Here is a 25,085-nt window from a genome sequence, read left to right on the forward strand (position 1 = left end):
TCAGAGGAACCAGTTGAGGGTGTGTGGGAGGAGACCCAGAGAAGGGACGTCTGAGTCAGCCTAGAGGCTGCGGACACTTGCCCCAGAGAAGGCAGAACTCAAGACCAGGGACATGCCTGGCCCTGGTGAGATCAGACCCTGAAACCCAGGTCCTAGGGCTTGGGGGGGGAACTATCAGGTACCTCCCCTCTGGCTCAGGAATGCTACCCACCTTTTCTTAACCCAGTTCTTGAAGAAGGCTGCAATCCAGAGGCCATCTCAAACTTGGCTGTGTCTGCCTCTCCTACTGGTTTTCCCTCTGCCCAACAGGCAACACAATCATGTGACCTCAGACACTTCTACATTTTCAAGACCAGCCTCTCTCCCTCCAAAGTAAAAAATTATGGAGTGTATGTAGTGTCACACGCCTATGGTTGAAGAAGGAAACAGGAGTCAAACTGATGTATGAAGGACTTACCAATAAACTTGCTTATATTAGGTTACTCACAAGTAAAACTTAGCCAAAGGATATCTGCCTCCCACCGGACAGTTCAGAGATGACACTGGATTCTAACGGTCCCTTAAGTCCTGTGTGCCTCTTATTAGGAAGAATGTATTCCAGCCAGCCAGGCAGAATGACCTTGGTGAAGGGATGCCCCAAAGAAAATCCTAGCTTGTGATAATATCTTACTTAAATCTCCCATATGTCCAAAATGTCCAAATTGGCAATTTCCCGACTCTGTGAAATGTCTTTAATTGTCCAAACTGTAAAAGTGTTTATTTGCCCAAAGTGTAAGGCTGTGATCCCAAAGGCAACTCATTTTCTATAGGTTGTAAAGGATTTCTGTCCAGGGGCTGGTTTCTCTTTGAGCAACAGCCAGAACCAGAGTGTACTATTATTAAAGAGTTTTGCCCTTATTATTCCCGGAGTGCTTGAAGTAAATTCCCCCTGGAATTCCCAGTTCTTAAGAGGCTGAGGCAGGCAGATCCAAAGCTCAAGTCCAGTCTGGGCTACAAAATAAGACCAAGTCTCAAAACCAAGCCAAACAGTAAATATTCCACCCACCCTATTTTTATGGTGCTGGCGTCAAGCCTTCCCCTGGCGACCCTGATTGTGTGACCTTGTCAAGTTACGTAAACAACATTGTCAAGTGACGGGTATGGGTAATGCCCAAAGTGCCAAGACAAAAATGTGAGTGAGAGAGAGCATGGGGAAGCATTTGGTAAATGGAGGGGTATGCAACAGGCTCAGAGGGACAGCCACTTAAGCCTGGGCAGTTTCAAGTCGAAACCTGACTTGGCACACTCCCCATCTACCTCCTGCAGCCGACTGGCTACGCTGTACATACCCAGTGCCTTTAGCCCTATCAGAAGTCTGCATCTCTCAGCAGGAACCCAGGGGCCTCTGCCACGTCTGCACCATGCCTGGGGCTGTATAGGCGTGTCCCTGTCACTGCATTTCTTTCCTCAGACCCTGCTCCCCACCTCAGGCTCTCCTGACTTCCTGCCGTACCCACCGCTAAGACAAGAACCTCAGCTAAGCTGTCAGCACAAATACAGAGCAGTGAAGGTCCTCTGAGAGACCAGGATCTGTTTTCCCAAAACAGGCTTCACATTTCCTCTCTCATAGAAATGCTTCAAAGAAGACTAATGTGTTCTACGCTTGGAAAACGTCTGGGAGATTCTGTTGACCCAAGCCTGAACTTCCCTGTTCTTCCCTTTCTCCCACGTATCTCTTCCGGTAACCTGAAAGCCTGGGGCAACACAGGAGACAGGTAATCATTTCTGCTTTGTTTCGGGTTTTAAGGTAGTTTCCTGAGTTGGACATAAAAACGCTTAGTAAAATAAACTCCAGACTCAACAAAGATCAACATTTAAGAATAGGGGATTCACTGGTCATGGGTGGTATGAGCCGTTAGTACCAGCACTAAAGAGGTAGAGGGGGAAAAAAAAAGAGGAAGAGGCAGATGGATCTTTGTGAGTTCCAGGCCAGCCGGAGCTATATAGTACCAACAAACAAACAAAAACAAGGATGGAGGAGAGGAGAGGTTTGAGAGTCAGTTATACAGCCATGAGCATGAGGATGCTGGACGTGTCTCCACATGCAAGACGTGAGAACGATAGCGCACACCTGGGAAATAAATGACTGAAGGCAGCTCTAACATTCTAGCCAGAGCATGCTAACCAGCAAGAATGAGTGTTTGTGGTGACCTCATCACGAGAGGCCACAAGCTAGCAGCCACAGGTGAGTTGCCTGGGTTCCCATACCCGGATGCTCTCTAGTTGTGGGATCCAAGACAAGTGACTGGCCCTTTTTGTGCTTCGGGGTGTCCTTTTCTATTTTCCTCTCCTTTCTGTTCCTGCCTTTCTCTTGCTCTTGCCCTTACTTTTCCTTTCCTGTTTTTATTTTAGGGATTAGACCCAAGCAAGGCTCTACCCATAAAGACCCTTTACCACTGAGTTATACACCAGCTCCTCCAGCATGTCCCTAAGAGCCCCTGCCCCTATAGGTGTTTTTGTTAGGATTCAGAGAATTTTCGGCTAGGGATGGAGCTCAGCTGGCAGAGTGTCTACCCAGTATGCACAAGACCATAGGTTCATTTCCCAACACCCCATAAAGAGCAGGACAAGTAACTATGATCACAACACTCAAGAGCCAAGAGGATCAACTAACATCAAGTTCAAGACCAGCCTGGGCTTTAAAAAAAAAAGTTTGGCAGGTTAGTAAGGGCCCTATAAAGCATGGCTTTGTCCCTGTTCACAGAACCTGTCGGGCTAGCAAGATGGCTCAGCAGGTTGAGATGCTCGCTGCCAGACCTCATGACTTGAGCTTAATTTCCGGGGCCCACACGGTAGAAAAGAACTGAATTCCAGAAGTTGTCCTCTAACCTCCATACTGGAGTTTCCTTTGACCTGACAGATTTATGCATGGGAATGCACACACACACAGCACTCATGCACATGCACATACCACATACACACACACCATATACACACATACCACATACACACACACACACACACACACACTGACCATACACACATACCATATATACACATACACACACACACATACATATTAAATGTAATAATTTTTTTTTAAGAACATGTTGGATGTCCTGTATCTTGTCACTTTGAAGGTCTACCTCACATCCAGATCCACATCCTGAAGTGGAACCAAGCATCTTCAGTGTAGCTGGGACTAGGCTTCCAGCAGTTAGGAACCGCTGGATTAAGGAATAAGCAGGTACAGTTTCAGGAGCCCTGCTCTCATGGCAGAGCCAGGCTTTTGGGTCCCAGGGTTGTGTGACCTGCGTGCAGATCACCTGGCAGGTGCTTCAGTGACTATGCTTTTAGGTGGAGCTGACAGAGCTGTGAGGAGCCGGAGGCAATCAAGAGTCACCTCAAGATCCTCTCTCCTAGGGATGCAAAGGAACCCCAAATCTGAAGGCCTTTCTCTTGGAAGGAACAGGATTTGGGGACTCAAGGAGGTGGATGGGGCGTGGCCAGCCCCACAGGCCCTGAAAGGGCAGGCTATTTTGCAATGCTCTCTGTGTGGCATTGGGCCGGTCACTAACCTCTCTGGGATTTCCTGGGATGCAGGCACAGGAATTCCCCATTCCTTCAGAATCATACCTTTTGTTGTAGGGTTCCTCTTTTCCTCCCAGTGCTGGGATGGCACTCACATGTCTGGCCTGTTGTTCTACCTCTCAGCTATATTCCCAAGCCAACAGAACTCCATTTTTAAATCTGAAATTCTACTAGTTTAACAATCCAACCCTTTTGCTGAACAATGAATGGGGAAGTAGGAGAGAGAGAGAGAGAGAGAGGAGTGGTGTCCTGGAGCTTTAGAATAATGTGCATGCCCTCTGTCCACATATCTTCCTGCATCCAGATGTTTACAGCAGTTAGAAGCCACAGCCCTTCCTCTGGCTTCAGACATCACTCACTCACAGCCCATCCTATCGGAGCCTTCAACTTGTTTAATAGGTGAAAGAGTAGCATACACACTGAAAATACTGATTACTGTCAAGGTCTCAGACAGACTGAACCCATGACCCAGGGTGAGAGGTGACCTGGCTGCCTCCCAGCCTGTGCCCTGGAAGGTAAACCCTAGCAGCCTCCCTGCGTAAGTGTGGTATTCTGGAGAAGGGCCCTCCCTCCCCTACCCCACCCCGTGCTGACTTTCCCTCCACACTGCCTGTGGTGTCACTGTTCTCTGTGGACTGGTGGAGCAGCATGATTATCTCTACTGTCTGCCACACCTATGAAATGGTGTATCTTGTAAGACCAGTTGTAACTGATAGGAAATTTGCTGGGCAGAGTAGCACATGCCTGGAATTCCAATGCAAAAGGACTGAATTGGAGGCCCTCCTGGGCTACATAGCAAGTTCCAGGCCATCCTGGGTTACGTAAGGAAGAATCTGTCCCAGAAACAACCAAATGGTCAGTCCTGAAAACATAAACATACAAGTAACAGTACACAGACTGAGCAGGCTGTGTTTACATATTTAGAAACACACACACACACACACACACACACACACGTAACAACAATTAAAGAAAAAGAGGCCATGAATTTGAAAGAAAGCAAAGAGGGTGGGTACATGGGAGGGTTTGGAGAGAGGAAAGAGAAGGGGGAGTTATGTAATTATATTGTAATCTCAGAAAGAAAGAAAGAAAGAAAGAAAGAAAGAAAGAAAGAAAGAAAGAAAGAAAGAAAGAAAGAAACCTTAACAAAAAACAACCAAAGAAGAGCCAGGCATAGTGGCACATGCCTGTGATCCCAGCACTCAGGGAGGCAGAGGCAGGTGGATCTCTCTGAGTTCAAGGCCAGCCTGGTCTACAAAGACCAGAATAGCCATGGCTACATAAAGAAACCTGTCAAAAAAAAAAAGAAAACTAAAACAAAACACCAAAGAGAAAGAAGTAATGAAGGAAGGAAGGAAGGAAGGAAGGGAGGGAGGAAGGAAGAAAGGAAGGGAGGAAGGGAGGGAGGAAGGGAAGAAGGAAGGAAGGGAGGGGGGAGGGAGGAAGGGGGAAGGAGGAAGGAAGAAAGGAAGGAAGGGAGAAAGGGAGGGGAGAAGGAAGGAAGGGAGAAAGGAAGGAAGGAAAGGAGGAAGGGAAGAAGGAAGGGAGGAGGGAAGATAAAAGGAAAAGAAGAGAAGAATGAGGGGGACAGAACAGGAAGACTGTGTGAAGATCCGTGTCTCGCCACCCTCTTCCAGTAAACAAATGGTAATCTCTGGCATCCATGAGAAGCGTAGTGCCTCAGAGAGGACACAGCACACTTTCCCCACCCATGGTCAGACTTGCCCTTGTGAGGCAGGGTGGCCTAGAGAGTATGGGTAGAGGTGACCCGACTAGTTCTGGGCAGAAGATCCGAATGTCATTTCATGTTCCTTTTCCTTGTCTTGCTGTTTCTGTTTGCCTTGAGAACACCAGGTTCTGACTGGGGCTTCCCTTTTGATCTGGGTCATACATGAGCAGTCACAGGCAGCAGAACCGCAGCCACTAACTTATTAGGCAAATGAGAAACAAGCCATCGTTGGTCCAGCCTGCTTAGATTGCATGTTAACCTAGTGGAAGCCGACTCACACACCGTTACCCCCAAATAATACCATGATTTATCCATACGCCTGCCCTTTCAAATCTATGTTAAAACCTAAATGCTACAAATAAACTCTGAGTCCCCATTTGTGCCACGTGTCTGAAATCACCAGACAAAGATGTCTGAAATCAGTCCCAACCAGTGCTCAAACAGCTGCTAAGTCTCAAGAAATGGTTCAATTTCTATTCGAGATGGTGAATCACACTAGGGTACTGCTATTTCCTCTTCTCCAGGGTTGGCTACTGTCTTGAAATAAAAATAGCACAGAATCCAGACCAAATCCCACACTTGGCTCTCCTGTTCCTTGCTGTACTGTGGTTAGTTCCCGTGTCAGCTTGGCTAGACTAAGGTAATATTGGTACAGTATTATAGTGTGAAACAACAAAGTGATTTAATCAAACATGCATTTAAGTGTTGCCTGTTTTATAGATGTGCCTGGCAGCTGCAATCACTCTCAAGGCTTTAAGACCTAGAATCAAGTTTCCTGGGGAGCTCGGAATTCTCCCTTAAGTAGCACCAGCTCTCACCCGAGGTTCTAGCCCACTGGCTTGCCTTACAGGTTACAGCCAAGTCAATCATTCTTTAATGAATGTCCTCCCCCCCACCCCGTCCCCTATGCCTGCCGCCCTGCCTCTCCTCCGACTCTGAAGAAAGAATCCAAGAGTTCTCATTCCTAGGTCTGAACTGTCCTCATATTTACAGAACATCTAGGCCAGGCCTCTTCTGTGTCTTACCAAGTTCTGCCCAGACTGGGAATAAGGGAGGCTTGAACAGATGGAAGAGTTCATCTATCTAAGGTAAATACCCCTACACAGTGATCTAATGACCTCTCCTCTCTCTACTCCTGTCTTCTGTCTCCAATATACATCCCAGCTGCTTTTCCTCTTTAAGACCAGCTTTAATTATGACTTTCTGGGCAGGGATAGAGTTTGTAGATTTTGTGCTTACCTAGCATGTGCAGGGGCTGATTGATTGATAGATAGACAGACAGACAGATAGGCAAACCAAATCAAAGGAAAAAGGGGGATATCTACAAAAGCAACAGCTGGCAAGGTGTCTACTGTGGACAGACATGCCACAGCACCGCGGCACTAAGCTCAAGACCTTAGCACTTCTACGCATCATCAGCTTGGAGGCTCGCATCAGGGCAACAGGGCAGCGGAAGTAAAGGCATCGGATTGCAAAGGAAAAGGAGGTAAAACCCCCTACCCATAGTTGATGCTGTCTTTGGGGCTTTTCGTTTTTTTGTGTGTTTTGTGTGGTTTTTTTGTTTTGTTTTTCTTGTTTTTGTTTGTTTCTCTGTGTAGCCTTGGCTGTCCTGGTCTCACTTTGTAGACCAGGCTGGCCTCAAATTCACAGAGATCCACCTGCCTCTGCCTTCCCCAAGTGCTGGGATTACAGGTGTGTGCTACCATCGTCTGGCATTCTCTCTGATCTCTTATCCCACCTCATTTTTTTTTCAGTTGACTGTGTTTTTATACAATAGAAATTTCAAAACCTAAAACGAAATTAAGAAAATTTAATTTAGAGCAGCATCAAAAAATTAAGTGGGTTGTTGGTTTTTTGTTTGTTTGTTTGTTTGTTTTTGTTTTGTTTCATATTTTTAGACAAAGTCTGACTTTGTCACCCTGGCTGGTGGCCTGAAATTCACTAGGTAGACCAGGTTGGCTTTAAACTCATGGAGACTGGCCTGCCTCTGCGACTCTCTGCTGCCTCTGCTGGAAGAAAGGTGTGTGCCACCACACTCAGCAGGAATGACTTCTAACAACAAAATGTAAAATGCTCTAGGAGCTAGGGAGATGGTTGTGTCTGAGTTCAATCCCTGGGATTTACATAACAAAGACCTTTTAAAATTGTGTTGTAAAACACAGGACAGTGGTGACTCATGACTTTAGTCCTAGAGCTCTGGAAGGCAGAGGCAGGAGGATCTCTGGGAGTTCAAGGACAGCCTGGTCTACAAAGTGAATCCAGAACAGCCAGTGCTACACAGAGAAACCCTGCCCCCAAAAAAACAAAATGTGCTATAAAAGAACAAGTATATAGAAGGATGTCCTCTGTCCATAGATTGGAAGACTCTGGGGAGCTTGTTTTGTTTGGGTTTACTGTGGTGATGGGGAGAGTAGTAATAATAGGTTTGTTAAGGTTCTAAAACTTCCAAACCCGTGAACCAAAATGCCCTGCTTTAATTTGTTCTCTCCGGTATTTGTCACAGCCATGAGAAAGCTGACACAATGACATCAGGAAACAAAAATGTATGGTTACATAAAAAGTACAAATGTTACACTACACAGCAGTCACAAGGGTGGCACTCAGGCTTTCGGCTCACGCACTGACTGAGAATGTGACATGTCCACAAGACGGAATGCTGTTCGCACAAGAAGGAACAGACTACAGGCTACAGCTCAAAGTCTTGGAAACACAATACTAGGTGACAAAATGTCACATTACCAAACGATTATATTATATGAATAAGAAACCCATAGAGATAGAAAGTAGATTAGTCTCAAAAATGAAAGAGAGAGAGAGACTAGGGGCTCTAGGGGCTATGAGGAGAAGGAAAGAAGGAATGAATGATGTGGATATAGGATCTCTCTGAGGGTGATGAAAAGTCTGGAATTAGGTGGAAGTTATTGCTGCAGAATTCTGTACATATATTTTTTTAAAAAAAACTACTGATTTGCAAACTTTGAAATGTTGGGTTCTAGGATATTTGAAAAGAGGAAGAGGGAAGGCGAAAGAAAAATATATGGAAAGTTTGGAGGGTGAAGAAAAAGAAATTAAGGAATTGATTGGGTCCTTTATTTTCTCAGTGAAATAATCGTTTTCTCCATAAATGCTTCTTGACCTAGATGAAGGCCAACAGTTGCTCACTCAATAGAGGGCAAGGGTTTGTGCTGGTTTAGATGGGGGAAGACTTTAAGGGCAGAGTTGAGGGCCAGTGGCTCAGTCACTAAGAGCACTTGATAGAAAGGCTCATGATCTGAGTTCAGTCTCCAGGCTCCACATACTGAAAAGGGAAAACTGACTCCTGCAAGTTATCCTGTGACCTCTACATGTGCACTGTGACCTACTCGTGCCCTTCCCTCATAAATACAGAAGTATGTAAACTTTTAAATAAATTAATGTATTAAAAGGGAAGTTTCCATTGGTCCTGTAAGTGTTCAGGACTGTGTTCTAAAACTTCCAAAACTGTGAACCAAAACAAATGGCTCTGCTTTAATTTGTTCTTTCCAGTATTTGTGTACAAAATGAGCCCTTTGTGTGTTGCCATCCTGGGCCATGGTTTGCAGCCCAAAGACCTTAGGAGCAGGGATCTTTTCTTGGCTGCTAAAGCCCATCCCTTTGCCAGTGACATGTTTTCAGCTCCTAGATAAAATATCTCCATGGTCTTGGCAAGTAAATTTTCTCAGTAAACAATTCATTCTCCCAGAGGCAACTCCATGGGTACTTCCTGGACACCCACCCATGGGCACAAACTAAGGTTGCCCTTGTCCAAAGGAGCATCCTGCTGTGGGCAGAGCAGACAAGCTACCTTTAGAAACGCCACAGGCACTCACCTGGATATGAACTCAGACGGTGGAGTTCTCGGAAGCAGAGAATAAAACGGTGGCTGTCAGGGCTTAGGGGGTGGGGACAGATTAGGGAACTGATGGGCAAAGGTACAAAATGTCAGCTAGGCGAACGAATCAAGAGATCTCATTTTGTGTGTGTGTGTGTGTGTGTGTGAGAGAGAGAGAGACATAAGGTGTTACCAACCTTGGGAGTCACAACCTGTGCCCCAACGAGCCAGTTAGGCTGTCCCCTTCTCAATGAGCCAATGAAAATAGCCCAGTTAATAATGAAGAGCAGAAAAGGAGATTTATTTAATGAGGCCAATTGAGAAGAGGGCTGAAGGAATCAGCCATGTCCCTATCCCCCTCATCCCCCAAGTCCATCTTTGGGGAGAGGAAGTGTGGTTGGATTTTAAATATTGCAGAGATACACAACTAAGCAGTCTAGGTCAAGATGTGGTCCTGCCCCCACCATTGATCCATCACTGTCTGAAACCTAGAAGCCTCTTCATGGGAGACAAGTTCCCCCTCTGGCTGGCCCCTTCTCCTTCTCAGCATGAGATTCCCAGGAAAATTCCACTTCTTTGACATTCATTGAGTCTGACCTAGAGACAGAAGGGTCTCATTGGAATATCTTCATTTCTACCAAGCTGGGAACAAGTATAAAGAAAATCCATTTTTCTTTTGCAAATTGCTGATAGATTTTGAGAGTTCCAAGGTAAATAAAGATGTTAGGTAATAGGCTCATTAATTAGCCGGCTTTAGCCTCTCCGCAACAAATACAGACTGCAGAACACTATGGTGCATGCCATGCACACAAAATTTATTTGCAAAATACAACACACACACACGTACAAACGTTCTTTAAAGAAAGAAATAAATGGCTGCCTTTTTCTCCTTTTGCTTTCAAGTAATCCCTTTATTGCCAGGAGACCCTTCCTCAGTCCCAAAGAACACTGATCTATCTCAGCGGCTGGAAAACCAGCCAGGACAACCGTCCAATTTGGAATAGTTGTGAAGCTGAGCGTCCCTTAGACTACCACAGAGGCGGAACTTCCCTGGCCTTTCCCAGAACCAGAAGCCAGGGAACGCACCAATGCAGGATGGTGCACTTTGGTTCCCATGTAAACTGCATTGGCCACTTGCCTTGGTCTCTATCAGTACAAAGAGAAGACAATGCGTGGCGATCGCCCAACCTTGAGATTTCCTGCTCCACGGCGCCCTCTAGTGGTCAGCTACACCCAGGCGTTCTGACCTCTCTCCTAGTAGCCCTTAACTGTGGGTACCAACCATCCTTGATTGGGCAGAGGAACCATCCCATGGTTGCCAAACTGTTAATGCCGAGATCGCCCAAGAAGCTGATTTAATTGGCCCAGACTTAACCTAGAATCTGGGGGGTTATTATTGGGAACCGCTGACTTTCCTTGGAGGTCTACCAAGCGCTCCAAGTTGGGCCGCTGTCTTTTTTGCAGACTCCACTCTGCTTTCTGGTACGAAGGACATTTGGGGAGGTTAGGCACTGAGAGCACCCCACCTTCACACATCCACCCCCTTCTCCTGAAATATTCCTGGTGGTGGGTGCACCTTTAATACACAAAGCTTGAGAAAACTTTTTGAAAATTTGCACAAATAGATAAAACGTTTTGTCTTTGCAGCGTGCGCTGACTTCATCCTTGGGTTCAAGTGTGTGCGGAGCGTGTGTTTGCCTGTGTGCCCGACTTCTTCATAGTCACTTCAAGACGGTCCAAAGGCCTTTGGCATGGGCTTCCTTAGCCAGGCCAGCCCCACCTTGGCCTTATGCTGAGTGGATTGTAGCTTTGGACACTTCTGTTTTCATGTGTACTGTGTCCAGTGCTCCATTCACTGGGCAAAGTTCCAGATCTGCTGTCCTATCCTCCCGGACTCAATGAGATCCCTAGAATAAGGTTCACGAGGAGCCACATGTATCTCTGCTTTCTTGATGAGCCTCCCCCACCCCCACCCCATAAGGATTTGTCAGTCCTAACTGACAAATTAGATGCCCTGTCGACAGCATGCGTAGGGATGCCACAGTGAGCCAGCCCAGGGGCACAGGCCTATTATCCCAGTGTTTCAGAGGCTGAGACAGGAAGACTGGAGGTTGTCTGAGTGTGCAGCGCAGTGACAGAAAGATTGCTTAGTATGTGCTAGACTTTGCAATATATATTCATACCGTAAGCTTGCTGGGCTCCTCTCGGAATACAACCATTATCGACACTGCAATCACCAATTGTTTTTTAGTTCTATGTGTACAGAGCTCTTCATGAACCTTTGAGCAGTATATAACAATATATATGTATATATATACACACACACACAACACACACATATATATGGAGTATATAACAGTGTCTAAGTCAGCACACCTCAGACATGTGAACAAGCTTATTTATTGCTACACCAGTCACAACAGCTCGGAAATAGAACCTAGAGGTCCAGCAACAGGAAAACAGATTAATGAAATGTACATGAACATATTGGAACTCCATTCCACTATAAAGAAAAAGAAGCTCATGACATTTGCAGGAAACTATATGAAACTCTACAGCCCGGTCCATGTTGATATCTAAGGCTATGTTACCACCAAAGGCTATTTGGATGGTCAGGGGCTGCTGCTTGAAGCCATGTTGATGTCTAAGTGCCATGCTGAGCTGGCCTGGTCTCTTAATGGCTAGGAGAGAGCTGGCCCCATCCCTCACTGACCTATAGCACCAGCAGTGATGTGGGCTCCAGAATGCTGGCCCTGCCCCCATGACATAGGCTTGGGAGAATTGGCCTTGCCCCTCTCAGGCCCGTGGGACCAGCAGTGACTTGGGCACTGGAGAACTGGTCCCACCCCTTGCCATAGGGAAGGAAGGCCGGTGGAGACCCCAGCTGACCAACTCAGCTACTACCCAGGCCCAGACCGAGGGCTTTGAGTTGGCCCATCCCAACATCTACCCCATCTATGTGAAGGGGCTGGTCCTGCAAATACAAAGCTACAGGATCTCCATTACTCTGAGCAGGTTGCACCCAGAGGGTTTTTGTTTGTTTGTTTGTTTCTTTTGTTTTGTTTTTGTTTTTTGAGGTAGGCTACAAGGATGGAGGACAGATATGGAAGGACTGGGAATTGAGTAGGATTGGGGTACATGATGTGAAATTCCCAAAGAATCAACTTAAAAAGATCTTAGAATTTGTGAGGACACTAAGAAATGTAGAGAGGGGAAGGAGATAGTAGTAAAAACCAAAGATCTAAAGTTCGGCACTGGGAGATGGCTCTGTGGGTAAAGGGCTCACTGCATGCTTCTGTTGCTGTTGTGTAACACCATGACCAAAGCAACTTGAGGAGGAAGGGGTTTATTCGGCATACAGTTCCATATCACTGTTCATTATCAAAGGAAGTCAGCACGGGAACTCAAACCAGGCGGGCACCTGCCGGCAAGAGCTGACGCAGAGGCCATGGAGGGGTGCTGCTCACTGGCTTGCTCCTCATGGCTTGCTTAGCTTGCTTTGTATCGAATCCAGTGTAGCTCTCATTTTTTAAAATTCTACTTCATTTGGAGTGTTTGAGCCTCTACCTCCCTCCCAACCCCCCAACCCTAAGTAGAAGAGAGAGGGTTAGTGAGGAGTGGAGGAGCAGACCTCTTTACTTCTCCTGGTTGTTTAGAATATATGGGTCTTTGGGAGATATACCAATCCTCGTCAACAGCAAACGCAGCCATCAGTCTCCTCCATGCTGCTACACCCTGAAGTTTCTCTGACTGTCTGCTCCAAACCACCACACCATCTGTCTCTCTGGTCTCTCCAAACTGCTACATGCCACATGCCAACACTGAACACCACCAATTCTCTTTCTGGGCTCTCAAATTTATATCCTCAGAGTCCTAGACCATGCCCCTCTCCTTGCTGCATGTGGCAGGCCGTTACCAGCTGGCAAAAGCCCCGCCCCGCCCCCACCCAAGACAATTAACAGCTGCAGACAAACTATAGTCTAACTAAAATCCCACACTTGGGATTAAAACAAAAACATATTTACATAACTGAGTTTACAAAGAAACCAAAACTCCCATTACGACCCAGGACCACCAGTCCTTGTATCACCCGAAATGGGCTAGGGAGGGTCCCATCAATCACTAAGAAAATGTCCTACAGGCTTGACTACAACCTGATCTTTTGGAGGCATTTTTCTCAACTGAGGTTCCCTCCTCTCAAGTTACTTTAACTTGTGTCAAGTTGACATAAAAACTATCCAGCACAATAATTCAGTTACTGTTTTGTTGCTATGAAGAGACACCATGACCAAAGCAAGTCTTAAGAAAGAAAACATTTAATTTCGGGCTCTCTTACAGTTTCAGCAGTTTGGTCCATTGTCATCACAGTGGGGAGCATGGCTACAAGTAGGCATTGTGCTAAAGTAGCATCTAAGGGCTACATCCTGAACCATAGGCAGAGAGAGAGAGAGACCGGGCCTGGCATGGGCTTTGAAACCTCAAGCTCACACCCAATGACACACTTCCTCCAATAAGGCCACACCTCCTAATTTTAGGAATCCTTCCAAGTAGTTCCACTACCCAGTGACCAAATAGTCAAATATTTGAGCCTCTAAGGCCATTCTTATTCAAACCACCTCACTGTACAAGTATGAGGTCCCGAGTTCTGAACCCAGAACTCATGTAAAAACTGGGTGCGGCTTCAAGCATCTGTAATCCTAGCGTTATCAGGGAGTGGATCTCCAGAGGTCATTCATTGGTCGGCCAGAGCAGCCCATCAGTGAGCTTCACATTCTTTGAGAGATATTCTCTAAGTACTAATAACAGATGATGATGAGGAGGAGGATGATGATAAAATGGAGAGAAATAGAGGGCGTGCAATGTCAATCTCTTACTCGCATATGCATACACACACACAAGTACCACCTATCCACGTAAATACATACATATCACACACACACTCACACTCAACCCAAGGTTTCATGAAGGTTATGCCTCTCGCCAGGCATGGTGGCGCTCACCTGTAATCCCAAGCACTACTCGGCAGGCAGAGGCAGGTGGATCTCTGTGGGTTCAAGGCCAGCCTGGTCTGCAAAACAAGTCCAGGACAGCCAAGGCTACACAGAAAAACCCTGTCTCAAAGAAAGAAAGAAAGAAAGAAAGAAAGAAAGAAAGAAAGAAAGAAAGAAAGAAAGAAAGAAAGAAAGAAAAGAAAAGAAAAAAAAGACTTTGCCTCTCATCTTGGTGCAAATCAGAATCTGCTTTATTAGTCCATTTAAATTCACTTCAACAAACAGCCAAAGAAGGAAGGACTGCAGACTGTACTGCTGGTAATCCCCATTACTTGAGGTTGAGACAGGACCACAAGGTCAAGACAAGCCTGGAATTGACATTTTCTAAAAAAAAAAAAAAAAAAAAAAAACTTGGTATATAGCTCAGTGGTACAGCACTTGCCCAGCATGTCCAGAATCCTGGGCTCAAACCCCTAGACCCACACTACTACCTAAATTATTCATGGGTCCAAAGGGTAGACAGATAAACAGGACAGATATGAGCTGAACTTGAGATTGCTTCAGAGACACCTGCAATCAGGCCTCAGGACCACAATGCCAGGAAGAACTTCTCTTCCCCTAGCCTCTACCCCAGGTTCTGCTCTTCCTCTCCCTGTGGCCTTCCTTCTCAGCTACACAAGAGAGCATTCTCTGCAGACAGAAAACACGGCCTCAGGCAGGTCTGGGATGAAATTGTGGGCCCTCTGTCAAAGAGGAAGAGACATCTTCCCCATTCCATTGAAAACAAAACAGAAGTAGACTTAATGTGCCCTCTCACCTCCCACTGCTCCCAATCCAGTCAGTTCCGTGTCCCCCAAAATAAGGAAGGTGAGGGGACAGCTAGAGAGATGGCTCCACAGTTAAGACCACTGGCTGCCGTACAGAGGAACCACATGGGTTCCCAGCACTCACGTGGCCCCTCACAACCACTTAACTCTAGTTCCAGGGGAATATAAGATATTAAGAAAGATGGTAGAAAACAAAGCCAAGGAGTCATAGTGTAAAAATAACATAAGGGCTTTCTACGCCCGTCCTAGCTTCCAAATAATGACACAGTAATATATTACATTTATTAATAAGCTTTAAAACACTATAGCTGGGCAGATACTCATCTATTCTGACCCATCTACACTAGTCTAGACTATTTCCCAGCCACATGCGTCGTTACCTACCATCTAGTCTCGCCCTCACCTTTCCTGCTCCAACTTTGTCCTCATGGTGACCCCCCTCATGGAGACCTCTTCATGGCCCGGCAACCTTCCCCTTTTATCTCTTTTCTTTTTTTCTCTTTCTCCACCTGGGATTCCCTAACTGGGATTGGAAGTCCCACCTCATTTCTCCTTTCCTTCTTGTCCAGCTATTGGCTGTTCCTCTCTTTATCAGCCAATCAGAAATGATGGAGAACAATTTTTACACACCATTGAGATAGGAGATTCTTCATAGAAATGATAATGTCCATGTCTGAACTGCAACCAGATCTCTGGGCACAGAAATCAACATTCGAACATGCCGTGCACAAGACCACCCCCCACATGGAATCACAATTTTTCTAGAATCAGGGTCTACAGTTTCCAACAATTGCCAAAAAGATGCTTAACCCAAAGGCTTCATCTTGCAGGGCATCTTGATGGTCATCCAGTTCAACACCCTCATTTTCCTGCTGAGAATGCTGCAAACAGAGAGTTTAGGGGATTTTTCTAAGGCCCACACAACCGGATGGGACTCTGTATTCTTGGGTGTATCTCAGGGAAAAGAGGAGTGAGGGGCAGAGTCATAACCTGACCTGGATTCAGTTCAGAGGAAGATGAGAATGAGGAGTTGGGGCTTGTGGTTGACACCCACATCCCCAGGATACAAGGAGCCAGAGATAAACCAACCTGAGCTACATAAGTGAAGGCCAACCTGGGCTATATAGCAAGGCCCTGTCTCAAAAATCCAAACAAAACCAGGGTGGGAGAAGACCAAAGGGCAGTAAAGCTAGTTTTAAAAAAAGAAAATAGTTGAAGTCAACAAACGGCTTAAGTTCCCAGCTCCCACTGGTGTGTGGACTTGTAGGGAATTTTGAAAATTGGCCCTGGCCCCACCTGACTGAAAATGGACAAATGTTGACTCGAGTTTTAAAAATGGAACAGGGGGTTTCCAAGAACGTCAGTCTGGGAGCAGGATTAGGATTCAGGGCTCACTAAAGACAGGCCCTGCCAGACTGGCATCACTTCCCTAATCTTAGCCTAGCCTTTAGACAACGTTTTGAACTCAGCAATTCCTCTGGGGAACATTGTTCCAGACACCAAGGCCTCTGGCTTGTTAAGTTGGAACCGCAAAGCCAAGGATGACAGGAGATGGGGGCTGAGAACAGTGGTAGAGTAGGTACTTGCAGGGTGAGCTGGATTCATCTCCACCATCAAACCAAACTGAAACAAAACTCAAGGACGGTAAACTGGTGATTCTCAGCTGAATTCAACCTTCAAACATTCTAAATCAGTGAGGAAAAAGGTTCGTAGCTTGGTGGTAGAGCACTTGCCTAGCATGCACAAGGCCTTATTATATGGGATCCATTCTTTAAAAGAAAAAAAAATGGTGGTGCACACCCTTAATCCCAACACTTGGGAAACAGAGGCAGGTGGATATCCGAGACAAGGCCAGCACAGTCTACAGAGTGAATTCCAGGACAGCCATGGCTGCACAGAGAAACCCTGTTTGGGGGAAGGAAAAAAAAAAAAGTCAGGTGTGGTGGTTTATGCCTTTAGTCCCAGCACTTGAGAAGCAGAGGGAGGCGAGACCAGACTGATCTAAACCGTGAGTTACAGGCCAGCCAAGGCTACAAAGTGAGACCGTGCCTCAAGTAAACAAAGGAAAGGAAAAAAAAGAAATCAAGTAGATGGAGACATTCTCCGCTAAATCGCCTTCCTGGATTTCTGATGACCCTTGCCTTCCCTCTGCCCAGCATGGCTATCACTGCCCTCCACGGTAGAAGCAAGCATATGCTACTCTAATCCATCCAGACCCCAAAACTCCCTACTGCCATTCACGCAAACTGCTGTCTACAACCAGCACAGAGTTAGATAGATAGTGTGGCTCTGATCACATCCATCACCACACACCATTGCGTAGAGACTCAGAGAGAAGACAGGAGTGGAGATGGAGGAGATGTCTGATAACTCACAAGATGGCAGCCGAGCACAGGCTGTAGGCTCCTGTCAGAAGTCTTTCTGTGCCATATATGAGGATTAGAATCTTGAAGTGTATTGGAGTAGGCATGCACATTTGTTGTTTTGTTTGTTTGTTTGTTTGTTTTAACAGGATCTCGCTCTGCAGCCCAAGCTGGCCTGGAAATAACTGCAGCCCAGGATGGCCTCAAACTTACATCAGTCCTCTGGAGATTCCAGATGTGGGTCATGATGCCAGCTGCATACCTACATTTGAGACAGAAAGTAATAAACAAAAACAGGAGAATTCAAGAACAAGAAGGTGTTTCTTCTTTCATATTTAAAAAAAAAAGTACGTTTGCTATATTGTTACATATGTTAAATATGTCCATTCCAGTAATAAACATGACTTGAACATATGAAAACAACACACTGATTAAACTGTGTTTGTCACCTTGGAGCAACACCCTAGACTACACCGTCCCTTTGTATCCCCTATCACCAACTTGGAGGTTCTTTTTCTTTCCAGCTAGGCAGATGGGAGAGGTAGCCTGGCTCTCCTTGACAACAGTTCTAGATTCTTGGGTTAAAAATGGGCAGCACGGTGATTTAACACTCCACCAACTTCTTTGCATCTTATTAAGATAAACAAATTAAGCAAAACAAGAAGCTAGGCTTGCAGAATGCAGAGTGTTGCCGGCACACTGACTCCCTGAGCTAGCCTGCTTCTTCTGTGTGTTTGTTTGTTTTTCTGAAAGCCATGTTTTCCTCATGCATCTTCTTCGGTTTTAACTTGGTGAATTGTGGCATCTCCACAGCTGGGCTGTCTGCTCTTGGTCAGAAGTTGCAGAGGAAATGGAACCAGGTGCGAGCAGCAGCCTATCTCTCCTCTGTGGGGTAGGGAACCGCCGATAGGAAGTATTCCCTAAGCAGACACTGAAGGATTAGCATAGACTAATAAATGGATAGGGATGAAGGAAGTTACATAGCATCATAGGTGATAGGAGAAACACAAATGCAATGGAACACACCAAAGGCAAGTTTCAAATAGATAAGGATTCCTTCTAATCTGGGAAAACTAACCTACGGCAACGTGAAAGAGAAGATGGGTACGGGTTGCTCACAGACCTTTCTTTGAAGTTAAAGCTATGCTAGCAAACATTTAAAGTCGTGCTCAAGTGTAGTAGACACTGGAGGAGTACATGTGAAAAAGGTAATATGCATCACTTACACACCCATCGGAGGGGACAGTGACCTTAAGGATGGTTTGCATCTCTGATTCCAGCACTCTGGAGGCTGAGGCAGGAAGATCATGAGTTCTAGGACAGCCTGGGCTATGTAGTGTGACCCTGTTTTAAGAAAGAGGAGTGGGGGCTGGAGAGATGGCTCAGAGGTTAAGAGCACTTCCAGAGGTCCTGAGTTCAATTCCTGAGCCATCTGCAATGAGATTTGGTGCCCTCTTCTGGTGTGTATATATAGTAAATAAATCTTAAAAAAAGGAAGGAAAGGTGTGGGAGGGGACAGAGAAAGGGAGAGGAAGGGGAAAATTAGACTTCTGGGTGATATAAGTTTAACAGGGATATGGAAAGGGGAGGACCTTGATGAGGACCTTGATTATCTGTTGGCAGGAATGCAGGCTGATTCCTGAGGGCACTTCTGTACAATAGCCTAGGCTGAATAATATCTGTATTCATTACTTTTTTTTTTTCTTCTGTAACAAAACACCCATAGAAGCAGTTCATGGTGGAAAGGGGGTTTATTTTGCCTCACAGTTCCAGAGTCTGTCTTTTCTGGTTTGGAAGGCAAAGCAGATCAGCTCCATCCAGGACAGCAGGAATATGACAGTAGGAACACATGGTGGCAGCTTGATCACCTGGTGGCAGGCCAGAAGGCAGAGAGATCAGGCCTGAAGCAGGGTAGATATAATCTTCAAAGGCTAGCCTCTTAATTACCTACTTCTGATAGCTTACACTTCCTATAGGCTCCACAGCCTTTGAACTAGCCCCCATGCTAAGGACCAAATGCCCCAAACCGTCTTTGCTAGGGATATTTCAGATAAAACCGTAGCAATACCCACATCTCGCAACCCTGCAATTCTAACCCTCTATTCATTTTCCAAAAGAAACAAAAGCTCTTTTATATTTCCGTGTAGGTACATGCAGAAGAACGAACATGACAGCACTGTGTTGAAAAGAAGCAATCTAGCTGCCCATCCCTGTGGAAGACGGTAAATAAAAGTGGTCCGTGAAACAGCTAGAGCAGATCTGATGCACACTTGGCAACACGGATGGTTACCAAAAGTGTAGAGTTGAGCGGGGCCGTACAATGGTGTCTAAAGCAGAATGCATCCACAAAACTCAAAAGCACGTGCCCGTAAAAAAAACACCACCCATTCTGCAAGAGCATATGCAAGCCAAATGATACTCATCAAACAGTTCAGACTGGCTATTTCAGAGAGGAAGGGAAGAAGCATGGGGTGATGAAAACAAAGCCAGGAGTCTTTCAAGGCTAACCCAATGGCTGGTCTCCTTCTCAAGCCCATGGGAGGGTTGTAATTCTCTGACCTCCTCTACCCTGTGGTTGGGATACGACGTGGAATTTCAGCTGTGAGTGGAAGTCGCATGTGCTCATTGCAGACCCAGAGCATTTAATTTGTGGCAGGAGGGCATCCAAGGATTTGGTGTACTGCTGCTGACAGTCAGAAAGCTAAGAATTAAGGAGAAACTTCCACCAACTTGTATTCCTGAGTGGCTATAAAGGGCCCTCCCCCAGCCTCCCTCCTGCTAATCTGTATCAACACATGGCATTTTGGAGACGAATAAAGTCTTCTTTTAATATCCTGGGATTTGCAACTGTTGGTTGCTACAAAACAACACTAACATACTCTGATTTTTTTTTTCAAGACAGGGTTTCTCTGTGTAGCCTGGGGTGTCCTGGACTTGCATGGTAGACCAGACTAGCCTCAAACTCACAGAGATCCACCTGCCTCTTCCTCCCCAGTGATGGGATTACAGGCGTACGCTACTGTGCCCAGCTCATATTCTGATTAACAGAAGGAATAATTGACTAAATAAAACTTGAGCGGGATTTTCAAGAGACCAGTGATGTTGGTGAGTATGATTGACTCAAATGGATCTGTCTTCACTGCCTCTCGCCCTACACCAAATGAAATAGAGAACAATGTCACTAATTGCCCAAGTCCACACAGCCTCCCACTTGACAACGGCCTTCAAAAGGATGCACTAAGTTAAACTCCCACCTGCCTAGACTTTAGCTAAGCCTTCACGGTAGTTACTCCCTTTGCAACTTTGTGGACAGAATGGAGACTCACAGCTGTAGGAATCTGACTGTCTTAGTTAAGGTTTCTATTGCCATGCTAAAGCAACTTGGGGAGAAACGGGCTTGTTTCAGCTCAGCATTCTCAGGCCGCACTCCGTCCCTGAGGAAAGTCAGGACAGGAACAAAAACAACACAGGAGTCTAGACACAGGAGCGGATGAAAGAGTGTTACTTACTGGCTTGCTCAGTAATTGCTTGCTCAGCCTGTTTTCTTATACAAGCCAAGACCATCAGCCCAAGGGTGGCACCATGGGCTGGGCCTTCCTGCATCAATCACCAATTAAGAAAATAGCCTGCCGTCTTGCCTTACTGCCTAATCTTATAGAGGCATTTTCTCAGGCTCCCTCCTCTCTGATGACTCTAGGTCATTGGTTCTCAACCTGCGGGGTCACAACCCCTTTTGGGGTTGAACGACTCTTTCACAGGGTCACAGTAGCAAAATTATAGTTATGAAGTAGCAACGAAAATAATGTTATGGTTGGGGAGGGCAGGTCACCACAACGTGAGGAACTGTATTAAAGGGTTGCAGCATCGGAAAGGTTGCGATAAGTTGATATTAAAAACTAGCCTGCACGTTGGCTATCGGCTTTACGGCTGATGGAAGCCATGAAGCCATGAAGAGAATGAACTCGTATCTGCCTGACTCCTCTGGCCACAACGCTCCCTCAGTCTCACCCTGTCCAACTTCTGTCACTGATAGAGATGGAAGAGCAAACGAGGCAAACAGGGAAAACACCTGGAGGACAGAACCGAGATTCCCAAGGGCCACCTAAACCACCATCAACATCGCCAGGAGAATTCGTTAGAAAGGCAAATCATTTTACCCTTGAAAGGGGTTCTGACCCACAAGTTGAGAACCACTGACCTAGAGTCATTGGAGAGGAGGGAGCCTCACCTGAGAAAATGCCTCTATAAGATTGGACAGTGGGCAAGACGGTAGGGTGTTTTCTTAATTGGTGATTGACACAGGAGGGCCAAGTCCATTGTGGGTGGTATCATCCCTGGGCTGATGGTCCTGGGTTGTATAAGGAAACAGACTGAGGGCTGAAGAGATGGTTCAGGGGTTAAGAGCACTGGTTGCTCTTCCAGAGGTCCTGAGTTCAATTCCCACCAACCACATGGTGGCTCACAACCATCTATAATGAGATCCGGTGTTCTCTTCTGCCATGCAGGTGTACATGCAGACAGAACATTGTATACATAATAAATAAATCTTTAAAAAAAAGAAAGAAAGAAAGAAAAGAAAACAGACTGAGCCTGGCAAGGTGGCACATACTTGTAATTCCAGCACTCAGGGATAACAGAGGCAGGAGGATCTCTGTGAGTTCAGGCCAGCCTGCTCTACAAAGTGAGTCCAGGACAGCCAAGGCTACACAGAGAAACCCTGTCTCAAAGAACAAAAACAAACAAACAAACAAAAACAGAACGAGCAAGCCATAGGAGCAAGCCAGTAGGCAACACTCCTTCATGATCAGACCTGTTGCTTGTAGAGGTGCCACTAGGAAATCTGGGTTTCAAAAGCCCTCTATGCGGTTTTGATACACTCTAGCTCAACACAGCAAAGTTGGACCAATGAGCCGATGTCACCAGCACTCCCAGGTTGCCTTTTAAAAGACTGTTTTGGGAGGCCGGCAGGCAGTGGGCAAAGTCACTTTTGCTGCCAAACGCCCAGCTTGATGACCTGAGTTCAGTCTCGGGAATCCCCATGGTGAAGAGAACCAGTTTCTACACCCTGACCTCTGAACTCTACACCGGTGATAAATAATAATAAATAAGCATCGTGCTGTGAGTCGGCATTGGCATGAAGGGATGCAAAGCACCACCCCGAGGGGGGTGCGAAGTCGGCATCAGCGAGGCAGACGTCTGCACGGTGGCTGAGGATTATGTCGACTGCAGGCTTGCTGGCAGGGCACTGTCAGGGATCGCCTCAGTGGCAGGGCTTCTCCAGCTGTTGTGTGCTCGCAAGTCCTCCAGGAGCTTGATAAAATTCAGCTTCTCCTTCACTAAGACTAGCCTGGGCCTGATGGCCCTGGTCCGAGCTGGGCCCACTCTGAAGAGCCAAGAATGAAGGTACCCAAAGCGGATGAAGAGATGTCAGATGGTGAAATTCATGCCAGAGGCTTGCCCGTATCACCCCAGGCCATTAAAAACAAAAATGTCCTTTAAGACCAAATCATTATGTAGCTGAAGGTAACTCTGCTCTCGTAATCCTTCCACTTCTGCCTCCAGAGTGCTAGGATTGTAGGCAGGTGCCACCATGCCTGGCTCAGATAATGAAGATAAGCACAGTGCGATAGCCTTATCTTAGAGATTAGGCATAAGAAATTTGAGAGCAATGAAAGGCTGATGTGTTCGCCGTGGGACACATAACATAGTCAAGTGGTAGGTTTTAAATAGACTTCTGCAGGTCCTAGCTTCACAGATCTTTCATTCTAGCACTCAGAAGGCAGAAGCAGGTGGATCTCTGTGAGTCTGGGGCTATAGAGTAAGACCCTGTCTCAAAATTTAAAAAACAAAAACAAAAGTAGGCTTTTATTATTTTGAGACATAGTCTCAGTTTGGCTTAGAAATGGAGATTTTCAGCCGGTCGGTGGTGGCACACAGCTTTAATCCCAGCATTCGGGAGGCAGAGGCAGGGGGAACTCTGTGAGTTCGAGGCCAGCCTGGTCTACAAAGCAAGTTCAGGACAGCCAGGGCTATTACACAGACAAACCCTGTCTCAAAAGCAAACAAAACAAAACGAAAAGAGAAAAGCAAAGCGGGTCAGCTCTGGAGGGGTGCAGGCGGCAGCCAGGAGAAGATATGTCATTAGGAACGAGGGTCAGAAAAGAAAGAGTCTGGTGTTTGTCATGGGCATCTTCAACCCATCTACTACCTGCTGCTGCTGCTTCGTGGTGGGCTGCAGAGCCAGACGCAACCACACACATTCTGGGCCATGCAGGAGCACATCCTTCCACTGAGGACAACACGGCATCTACAGGCCCAGGCTGAGGCAGACTGCTGGGCCTGGCTCCAGTTTATTTTTAACATCTGTACCCTGGGACAAATTTATTTAAGACTCTTTAAGAGGAGATGGACTTCTTGTAGGCCAGATGCCTGCCCCCTGCTGGTGCCTAGGGAAATTTTTTTCCATATCAAGAAGAGTCACAGTTTTAATTTATCCATTTCATTTTATTTCATTTTTCTTCTCTATTTGCCTCTGTTGGCTGAATCCAGAGCCATGCGTGTGCTAAGCAAGTGCCATATTGCTGAGCCTCACTGGCACCTCCACCCTACCGTTGATGTTCTAGGCTCTGAAGACAGAATTTTAGGCCCTGTTCAAGATGATGGCTTCCAATTCTGTGTTTTTATGGGATTTCTGTGTGTGTGAATGTGTGTTTGTCTGTGTCTATACGTGTTCCTTATTCTTTCTCTTTGGATTTTTTTCTTCCATTAGTTTTGTCCTATTCTGGTTTGTGTCTTTTATCTTATCTTATTTTATTTTATGACAATTTTAGGTTCCTGTTTTCTAAACAAGAGAAAGAGGGGGGAAAGGTGTGGATTTGGGTGGGAGTTGGATCTGGAGTAGTTGGAGGAGGGAAACTATAATCAGAATATATTGTGTAACAATATATTTTTAATTTTTAAAAATAGGAAAAATCTTTTTTGTTATTAAAAAAAAAACCTGCCAGGAAAGGCTTAAGCACATAATTCCATAGATTGTGGATTTCTGTATTCTCTACCAGGAAACCCTGCTAGAGCACAAAATAAGAGAGCGACTCTTCCTTCCTAGAGCTGGGTGTCCTGGACACCCAGTGGGCTTTGGGGAGTAGCTGCTTGGAGGATTGTACACCCCAGGACTCCCATCAAAACATAAGTGCAGGTGAGTGCTGGAGACAACAGTGCGGGTGGTTATCACTTTTCTGCCTTTGGAGCACACACTCCTAAAATCACCCTCTCTGCTCCCTTACCTCCCCTGCTCACCGATCTAAACCTCAGCACCAAACGCCACCTCCTCCCTAAAGGCTTCCCGATGCTCCTCTCCCGGCAATGAACCCCTGCTCTCTTCATTGGCTGGGAGCCACTATTTCACCCCAGGCTGCTCCAGCACCAGTCACCACCCGCACTGATGTCTCCAGCACTCACCTGCACTTATGTTTTGATGGGAGTCCTGGGGTGTACAATCCTCCAAGCAGCTACTCCCCAAAGCCCACTGGGTGTCCAGGAGGAACGGGAACATGACCATTGAGAGGACAGACAGAGTCAGCATGGAGCCCCTCAGCATGTGAAATCCCACTCTGCCCCAGCTCTCCCTGGGACCCTGAACAGGTGAGTTTGCTATCGGCAAAGGAACCAGAATTGAAGGCAGCCTGAAAACAGATATTCATCTGGGCGAAATATTTTCATGTTCATCTATAAGTTCCCCCCCCCTTCCCCTTGTAT

The 25,085-nt window shown here is 46.2% G+C and overlaps 1 long non-coding RNA gene across 1 annotated transcript; it reads left to right on the plus strand.

The window, feature by feature from the left end:
• The first annotated feature begins 1,426 nt into the window (after positions 1–1,426).
• Positions 1,427–20,354, plus strand: LOC132647050 (uncharacterized). The gene is made up of 3 exons (XR_009585335.1): positions 1,427–1,754; positions 17,480–17,677; positions 19,478–20,354. It is a non-coding gene; the product is annotated as an uncharacterized LOC132647050 (long non-coding RNA).
• The last annotated feature ends 4,731 nt before the right edge of the window (positions 20,355–25,085 follow it).

The sequence above is a fragment of the Meriones unguiculatus genome, chromosome 14 (genome assembly GCF_030254825.1).
Source record: "Meriones unguiculatus strain TT.TT164.6M chromosome 14, Bangor_MerUng_6.1, whole genome shotgun sequence".
Lineage (NCBI taxonomy): Eukaryota > Metazoa > Chordata > Mammalia > Rodentia > Muridae > Meriones > Meriones unguiculatus.